The 7611-nt window shown below is 41.9% G+C and overlaps 1 protein-coding gene across 4 annotated transcripts in view; it reads left to right on the top strand.

Annotated features, from left to right (window-relative positions):
• Positions 1 to 508: 508 nt before the first annotated feature.
• Positions 509 to 7611, top strand: part of ERCC6L2 (ERCC excision repair 6 like 2) — a 1058011-nt gene continuing 1050908 nt past the window's right edge. For all 4 annotated transcript variants that reach the window (XM_069227916.1, XM_069227908.1, XM_069227899.1 and 1 more), the window contains exon 1: positions 509 to 622. The gene's annotated coding sequence lies outside the window, so the exon portion shown is untranslated. The remainder of the gene's footprint in view (positions 623 to 7611) is intronic.

Here is a 7611-nt window from a genome sequence, read left to right as displayed (position 1 = left end):
AAATTAAATGTGACGGCAAAGAAAAGAAATAAGGAGAAACTGCCCGGGCATCCTCAGTCACAGACCCGGTTTGAGCCCCAGAAACGCGGGCAGCAGTGCAGGCGGGACACAGCGGTGCCTGACCTCCAGCGCCTTGCCCACTATTTCTGTCAAACTGTTTCAATGATTGCGTGATCTTCATTTTCAATCACCCGCGGTCCAGCCCGCTTCAAACTGTTAAGCTACAGATGCCTCAACCTCCTTTTCCCACGATATATCGCCCCTCCCAATCTTACTGCCCGGTATGTGAATGAGTCACAGAAGGTTACCGGGCAGCCACCGGACTCACTACAGACATGACACCAGCCAATTCGCGGAAAACAGCTCAAACCCAGTGTTTACGTTCGTCGGAGCCACGTGCAGAGTACGTGGCCAAAGAACACGTCGCAATTCTGTAAAGTGCGTCAGGATTGGTTAAGGTGTCTCAATGCGCCAATCCCAGGTCACTTTACGTGTTCTGACTCTCTCCAAATTTCACCATACGTTCAGCCACGGGATTGGCTGTGATGTGACCTGGAAGTACTGAAATTACGGACTAATGTTATGGACAATGGATATTAGGCTGAGTTCACGGATGGTCCGTGTAAGTAGCGGACAAGTTGTAACCGTAAAGTAGGCTATTAGTTTAACTTGTATTTTTAAATGTATATGTTGGTTAGGATTAGGCGGTAGAGAAGGCTATTAACTCTTAAAAAAAAAAAAAAAAAAAATGCGGTGTGCGTCGTTGGTTTGGATTAAGTGGTAGAGGAGGCTATCACCTCTTTAAAAAGGTGCAGTGTGCGTCGTGCTTTTCTGAGACATTGGTTTTGAACAGTATCCCACATCGACTGACTATAGCGCAATACTCTTGTTTGTCCCCATCAGTACCTTATCGCCTAGTGTGGGTAGGGAGAGATACTTGGTCCGATTATTCCCGAAATATCACCACACTAATGGGGATCGCTCTTGACCAGGTTCCACACGCTGCTTCTCGCCTGCATTTATCATGTTTTGAAGTACTTCTATTTTGGTAAATAAGAACACTTGAGCATAAGTGGATCGTAACTTGACAAAACACACAAGTTATGAAGTTTGGATTCAAATTTGTATCTCATGAGTTTACAGCCAACATCATAAATCACTATGCCACATATAGCGCAGAGGCGCGGGAAAATAACAATTAGGTAGTCCTGTTCTTGATTAAATAATGTGCTTATTGCAGAGGAAAGACATTGGACGACTCCTGCTGCCACCATCTTCTGCTCTGTTTTAACGACGTTGAGGCTTTGTTATGTGTAGCAAACAGAAGCATTTGAGTTCTGCCGTTGGCTCTCTGCAGCATTTAATATGTTTAAGATTACCTCTACAGTCAAATAGAAAGCTAGAGTGATTCAGTTAGGATCATACATTTTTGTTTAGTGGAGCGCCTACTTCCTCGTTCCGTGCAGACAATAAAAAGTACCTACTGTCGTATTTCAGGGTATTGAAGCTGCGAAAGGCTTTCTCATAGTTTTGCTTAACATAACACAATGGGTTAAGTTAAATGGTTTGAATTATAACTTTAGCTTCTTGATTTCACATATAGTTACTTGCTCTTTAGACCGCAACTGTGGTTATGGTGGGCTGCAACTCTCTTGAAAATGCCCATGGCGTTCTAGGTGGTTATCTGCAATTACCAATTTATATAGTAATCAAAAAACCTAAAAACCACTGAAAAAGGCCCGTTCTCGTTATTGACAGTATCCCAGCTCTAACACATCCAAAATCCATGTTTTTCCATTTAGTTTTGACATAAAAAAAAAAACTCGCTGGCAGCCCTGGCGGTGCAGCATCATTTCAAGGCAGGGTCTCGGACAGACGCTCTGAAAGAGGGATGTCAGCACTTTGGTGTTCCTTTTATGGTGTGTGTGCTGGTCACAATGTTCTTTGAAACATTGTCTTTTTAGCATGCTGCTTTCCCCTCAAGGAATGTTAGCTCATTATCAGTGAGATGTTGCCATTGCATGCCAAAGGCTGCCACCCCCACTGAGCTGTTTAAACCTCAAGAAAAAGGAAGACAATCCGGAACAAAATAATCGCATGTCAGCCATTCCTCACTTTTCAGCCAACAACATAATGCATTCTGGCTTCTTGTATTTTTGCTTTAATTGATTCTGTATGGGTTGAGGGACCCAGAATGCAAAGTGATGTTGGCTAAAATGGCAGAAGTTGCCAGACTTATATCCGAAATGGAGCCATATGTCGGGTATATTTAACGTGTTACAAAGTCATCTGTCTAGTGCATTTCACTATTTGCTTGTTTCACGCATAGAACCAAAAGTAATTTCTACTCGCATGTTTTGTGAGGGTTCACTCTTTCTTTCAAGGCATGCTTTAAAACAAACATTGGCATTACAATTTGTTGTCTTTTGTGTAGTGGAAAGTTTCATACCAAGCTTCACAACATAACACAGGTACAACATGGACAACGCACAGAACCTTGAAGGGCAGGTGGCAATAGCAGGAGGAACATCGATTCTGTAAATCCTACATGACGGGCACAATACAGGTAGCTAACGCACCTAACAGGGAGTGAGATTAGATAAGACTGTTGTACGCGCTCCGTAAACATACATAGACATACGAGAGGCACAGCACAAGTGGAAGAAAGAGACAGTCCTCTAATAGAATGACCATACAGTCATGCACTTGTATAGGATGATGAAACCACCTAACTAGCCTGGTGTGGTTCATCAGTGGGTTCCACATCTTGAACTGAAAACATCAAAGAGTATTACTGTTCACTTGTAGTGTCTTCTTGTAATGGGTTCCCTAGTGTTGGTAAGGTTATGTCCCTTGTTTGATCATTTATACTCTCCCTTTGTCAAACTCTCAGACCTATATTAGAATTTTGTGTAGGTGAGCTATAATATTTTTTGCTGGTTTCTCCCTGCCACAAGATTAAAAACAGAGCGTAGATCAAAGGACCCTGCGTCTCACTTCCATCAACATGTTTTGGTGCTTGAATGTTGCCCTTCTGGGGACAGCAACGGGCTTAGGACTACAGGCTTCTTACATCAAATAATGTGGAAAAGTCCCTATTCGTAGAGCTTGCTATGTAAGTGCATTTTGTATATCATCTTTTAATTCATAACAGTACAGACTCCTTCGTCTTGCAGTGGAAACTCCTCTTCATAGAACAGGTACACCTAGATCAGAATTAGTGCAAGCATCCCTCCTTCAGAGGAAAAAATGTAGGTAAAGCAGTGTGAGTTTTCTCCATCATAGGACACCCACAAATCTGGCAGCAGCAGTGCAAGTTTTGCTTCCTCTCAGAATTGGTACAGGATGGCTATAGCTAAACAAGCTTCCCAGTCTCGCAGAAGGTAGCATACAATCTTCCCTTTCCAGCAAAATAGATCAAGAAGGACAGGACATGTCAGCTGTCATCAGCCAGAGACGTGCAGTTTAGGCATGAGTGAAATGCAGGTTAGAGATAGATCCCTGGAGTGGATGCTTAATTCACTAAGGGAAATGTACAAGTGAATGAATGAGTGAATTTGAGAGTTCTGACACCATTCTTACTCACAAGATATTCTACATAAACACCCTGAAAACCCCAAAGTTTTCACATATTGAGAATTAACTGTTAAATCATAGGTTATTATTATTTGGAGCAGCACATCCACAGCCTAAGTGATTATGCTGTAGACAGATACACAGTTGACAACTTTTTTGAAAATGTTTCAAATACTCACGACCCAGATGCTGGCAAATCACAGTCTCCGTGCTGCAAATCCCAGTCTCCGTGCTGCACATGTACAACGTGTTGAAGGCCACCAGTGACAAAACTGATTTTCAACAAAAAATATCTATTCTGATGAAATCTGTCTTCATGCTAAGATTTAAGCAAACCTGTCAGGTTGTTACTGTTGGAGACCACAAATTAATATAAACGTTTGCAAACACACCTTTACACGCTATTCCTCCTTATATCCTTTGACACCTTGGGCAGTCTGCAACAAATTTGGTACACTGAAGTGCTTGAGGACAAGCCAAAAATCCAGCAATTGTTTAAAGTATTTGTCCAAAAATGTGATGAAATCAAATACTCACATTTTCTTTGGTTGGCAGGTTTTGGCTGCAACTGCTGTGGAGCAGTCACTCCTCAGTAAAATATGTATAACCAGTTCTCTTGTGTTTGTTCAGCTGTTGGGGTTCCAACCAGATCGCCTGCTTTAACTTTATCTTTTGTCATCTAGCAGAGGGCTCAATTAGAGTGTGGCTAAGTTGTGGAGGTACAACTGTAATGGCTTTAAGGCTAGAGCCACTACTTGTTTCACCCTTTCTTGCGCAGGCATGCTAGTAATCTCACGAAGGTGGCCTTTGGCTCGGTCCTGTGACAATTGTCTCAGAGCAATGCCAGTTAGGCCAAGAGAAGAAGACACCAGGCCAGCCTGAAACATGCCCTGCTACCAATAAGTTGTTGTAAAATTATAAATCATTGTTTTTCTCCAGAGGTCAGGGTATGATGAGAAGGCTCAGCAAGTAGTAGATCCCTCAGGTTAAAGATGGGGTGCTGCTGAGCTGGGCCACAGGAAAAGGGATGCTGTCTGAAATATTCATGTATTTCATTATATTTTAATCCTTTCTCTTTGGCCAGGTTGTTTTTATAAATTTGATGAGCCATGTTTGTGTGTCAAAACATGATACAATTCAGGGGTGTAATATGTCACCTAGATTGAAAGATGGGCCATTTTTGTGCGTCAAAACATGATACAATTCAGGGGTGTAATATGTCACCCAGATTGAAAGGGACCCGACACATCCGCATGCACAACAGCAACAAGCGCATTACTATGGGCCCAATCTGAGGAGGCAAATAAATCTCCAAGAGGTCAATGGACTCGGGGAGTGCATGTCTAGGTGTTTACTAAGCACAGCACAAGTGAGCAGAAGCCAGCTAATATCAAAACAAAATGATCCTCAAGTAATAAACCAAAGCAAGTGTTCAAACAGAGGAAAGACTTATCTTGAGTTGCTTAGCCCCAAAGAAATAGGTCAAGATGGTCATGCTGATAAATGTAAGGTACTTTAATGCAACTTATTGGTTGATTACGAGACTGATGTTCCAAGCAGTTGGAAACTTTCCTCACAACTTGTCACTACATGCAAACTTGCACGCTCTGTCTAGCCTGTTCCCCAATACTGACTTGTTCTATCCATGCTGTATTTATTACAGATAATAGCCTTCAATGCCTCCTGTTATAATTAGCACATGAAAGGTACCAGTGCACAAACCTACCCAAAAATCACATGGCACAATCTCACAAGCAGAAGTTCACTTTTCCTGTTTTTTTTTATATTCATTGTTCACTTAGCTAGTAAGTAACGCACCTTTACAGCTTTCAGCCACTCCGAGCATCGCATTTGCATCATTTTTTGAGGCAAACTTACAAAATACAATAATATTTTATAAGTTTATGCCAATTTTGCATCATAAAATGACACAAATGCGGCGCAAAAAAAAGTATAAATATGGGCCTGAGTGTTTCATATACTCCCTTCAACTAGCACACAAATGTTACCATCCTTCAAGATGACATCAATCCTCTACACCAGCTTCATAACCTTTATTTCCACAGACTCTTCATGAGCCTCAACTGCATGCTGTAAAGTCCAGACCAGCCTTAAAAATCCACAAGAAATTAGGAGTGGGCAAAACATGCAGAATTTCACTCTGCGGAATTCTGCAGATTTTACATTCTGCGCAGTTCCACCATGGGACGGAAATATGTATGTCACAGTACTCGTGCTGTGATTGAGCACCAGTAGTGCGTTCTGCTCTGAAAAATCACTGCGCAGTGCCATTTGAGTTGAATTTTGCTGCCGCTCGAGCAGAAAATCTACTCGAGAAGCTGCCCTCTAACTGCGACCGCTCATGTTTGAAAATCTCGCTGTAAGTCCTGCTAGTGACCAGAGCTTGTGTAAGGGGATACTAAATCTTGTTCGTCAGCTCTAATTTCTTGTAGGAGAAAAAATTCTGCCTCATGGCGATTGACGGAATTCAACTGGAACTCTGCATCACAAGAGTAATGCGAGTCGCCAAATTCCGACAGTTCCGCAAGCAGTATTACATTTTCCACCTGGGCCTACTATAAATGTAAGATCTAATTGAGGAACACAGTCTGACGATCCTCTGGCCCGTAAGATCTTTATGCAAACATGACTGCTTCCAAATATTTCCAAACTCCTTTCTATCTAGATAGAAATTTCTCGCCTGTGATTTCAGTGAAGGAAGTAGGGAAGTTTGGCATCTACATTTTTACAAATCAGGTACAAAATCCACCCTTTTCCTATTGATCCAACCCTCTGCAAAGTGTTAATGACTCAATTCAACCATTCAATAGCATCTTAGTATCCACGGTAAAACATAATAGCTTCGTAATGTCCAATTTTCTTATTCCTTCTCAGGTTCCACTGCAGCTTTGTCTGGCTGAAAAACATTCTAAATACCATCCACCCTTACTTATCCAATAAGTACCTCGCCCATTATCTAGGAATGTTTCAAAGAATGCTCTAACTTAGTCTTTCACAACTGTCTTTTCGATCATTAGTCTAAGATTACACCCACATTCACTTATGTCTTCATACAATGCTGGGAGCTACCCTAGCTGGACAACATTACTCCTTTCTTCGAAGCCTCAATCTCCGATCTCTCATTTAATGTAGGCTTCATGCCCTCCCTCAACTGCACTGCTCAGAGGCTGCTGTTTCACATGCCTTGATCATCTCCACTTACCAGAAAAGAGTCTCATCTGTCCGTATCTCCCTGAACCCTCTGCGTCCAACAGGATTGATGAACCATTCCAACTGGACTCTTGCGTCACCTGTTCTAGACTTTGTATTGCTCTAGAATGATTACCTTGATGTCTTTCAACACTCCTTTTTGTACAGATTAGTGCTTATGCTGCACCCTTCCTGTGGGCTTTACTGAAGGCTCTGTATTTGGCTCTTGCTTTCTAAATCTGTATCACCTCCCTCAGTGCCATGATCACCTTTGATGATTTTCAGACCATCTGTATGAGGGAAAAACAAAAATGTTCCTGTTCTGTGCTTGGCTTTCACAGCTTCAGAAGTCAAACACCAGCTATCCAACTTATAAAGTTTCATCCTAACCTCTACTTCCACAATATAAAAGCAGTCACTGATTCTTTGATTATGAGCAAATTAACCTATTGTAATAGCGATCTTTTGGTTTCCATAAAATGCCCATGTCTTAATTAAAGTATAGTCGCTTACTCTACAATGCTGTGCCACCTCCCATTTCTTCTCACAATCAGGTTAGGTGTCTGCTAGCCAGAGAGTTCTGCTGCTATATTTTAGTCAACCACTGTGTGTTGCGAAGCTTCACCTTCTAACTGTGCACAAGACTCTCTGGACTCCTTCCCACTTATGCTCACTCACAAAACGTGCTGGCTCCCAGGAGTCTCCCAACTTTCCCACAAGACGGTTGCTGTAGTCTTCAGCATCCTTACCTGAGTCTACCTGCAGATATGTATTATGCTTAGCGTTATGTTTTAACATTAGAACAATGACTGTATTAGGAACTGC

This window comes from Pleurodeles waltl, chromosome 1_1 (genome assembly GCF_031143425.1).
Source record: "Pleurodeles waltl isolate 20211129_DDA chromosome 1_1, aPleWal1.hap1.20221129, whole genome shotgun sequence".
NCBI classification, from domain to species: Eukaryota; Metazoa; Chordata; class Amphibia; order Caudata; family Salamandridae; genus Pleurodeles; species Pleurodeles waltl.
This window is presented reverse-complemented; position numbering and strand designations above follow the sequence as displayed.